Below are 2,203 nucleotides of genomic sequence, written 5' to 3'. Positions count from 1 at the left end.
GATAAAACAAAGTATTAATTAAAAATTATAATGATATGATCTATTAGTGCAGGAATCACTCATGTGCAGAGTAATAAAATTCCATAAACATTCTTCCTAAGATGCTCCTGGGCTGTGTGAAATTTGTTTTGCACTTTCTTCGACAGTCGACCACACTCTTGCACTGATTCTGGTTGCACTGCGCATCTTACACCAGGGATTTTACCAAAATAACAATTTTGATATAACACAATTTTGTAGCTAGAATTTAAAAAAAAAAATTGCCTTAATCTACAAGAAAAGTTTTATTCACCATCCTTTCGTGTTTCATGAGCATGCCTTCTGGATTGATTGCATCAAGTTCTGCAATAAATTTTTGAGGGAATAAAGAAGTGGGCAAGGGGTAAATTTTAGAATGGGAAGGAACATTAAAGCAGGGATTCTAAGAATAATATCACTAATGGGGATAAACGAGAATGGGATGTGGAAAAAGTTAAGGGGAAAAAGATGGATTTTACGAAATCAAGTAAGGGTAGCTTTCTTAGAAGAGAGAGGAGGGTAATTCATTATGGGATTCAGAAAAGAAAAATAGTGGAAATTACAAAACGAGAAAATAGAAGAAGGGCAGAATTTTATCTTCAAGCTCTCCCTGCACTGGTGTCGGAAAAAGTAATTGCAGTGGGAATTAAGCGTTTACTTGGATAAAAATTTCCATGCTAGTTACCCCAAACTTGGGTAAGGGTTGGGTTCCTTGAACCTACTTCTTCTTGGTGGCAGCCAACATATCTAAAAAATCAAGTAACATTCCCTTTTTATTGAAATTTTGATCTTCCTGCTAGCATGTTGGTTTTCAGGTTGATCCTTCTGTAATCATGTCAGTCAACTGATTTTCATTTTTTAGGGGAAAAAATTCTTTTTATTTTTGTCATTTTTTTCCTTTTATTATTTTCTTTTATTATTTTTTTTCAATGAGGAAAAGAAATAATCAAGTCTTCAATATGTTGGTGTTACCACCTACCAACACCTTTTCAGATTATTGTTGGAATTGCTGTTGAAGTTTCTAAGTCTAACATGCTAGAAACCCTCCATGCACTTCACTGATTTATTCCTACCTACTTGTTCCGTTACTTAACAAGTTATTTACAATGTAAATACTGAAAATAAACACTAGTGCGTGCTCAACATATTACAGATCATCAACTGAAGGAAACAAATACAAGCACAGAAAATGACACGTTATTTTTGGACCAATGTCCCCGGAAAAACCCAATGTGGGAAAACCGGTGTAGCTATCTGAGGGTTTTCTTATTAAGAAATTTCATAGCACAATTTGGGTGCCAAATCTGGCTTACCCAACAAAGAATTCCCTTGGCAGTAGCACCTCTCAGTCTAAGACAAATGTCCCGGATAAACCCGTCGGTCGTTCCTCAGCTCCAATCTGCCCTAGAAACCCCAGCATCAGCCTCTCTCTGGACTGCGTCAGCCTCTCTCTGCCCAGTGCTAGCCCTACGTCACCCTGAATGGGTCTGCATCAACCTTAGGACACCCTACGTTATCCTTTTAGCCCTCTGCATCAACAAAATTGGCCTCTCTGAAGCACAGTGTAGCTCCTCGCTGCCTTTGCGTGGCCCTACATGAGCCCTAGCTGCTACTGTGTCACTCTTTTTGGCTCCTGCGCTGATCTCCCGGCACTATATCTACCCCTCTGTCTCTCTGTACTCACTACCCCTCAGCTACAACTATGATCACTGATTCTATCTCTCTTAGCAAACCCCGCTCTAGAGAATAGAATGACTGATCATTTGGTGTACTCTCTAAGTGACCCTCAAGCCCCCTCTTATACTTTTCTCGTTGACATATCAACGACCAAGATTAAGTCCCTAATCAACAGCTAAGATTAGATCTGGCTTGATCCATGTCTTTTGGACCATTCTAACACAGTTTTATATTAATCCACATTAATATTTTAATTTCCCTAAGTTTAGACTTAGGGTCTCCATTAAAAATATTAATATATTTTAATATCTCCTAAACATTTTAGAATCTACACAAACCCTTTCTGGGTATTGGAGATCTCATGTTCCCCAACCTCTCCACCAAATTTCGTGGCTAGAGCATGTAGAAATTTTGAATAATAAACACATATTAAACAAATATTATCCTGATTATACACTATTGCGGAATACATGCATAATACATAACCTCCTCTACGTTGATCATCAAT

Source organism: Pinus tabuliformis, chromosome 4_2, assembly GCF_031772625.1.
Source record: "Pinus tabuliformis cultivar Carrire ecotype Pingquan chromosome 4_2, CPIR1, whole genome shotgun sequence".
NCBI lineage: Eukaryota > Viridiplantae > Streptophyta > Pinopsida > Pinales > Pinaceae > Pinus > Pinus tabuliformis.
Note: the sequence above shows the minus strand (reverse complement) of the source record.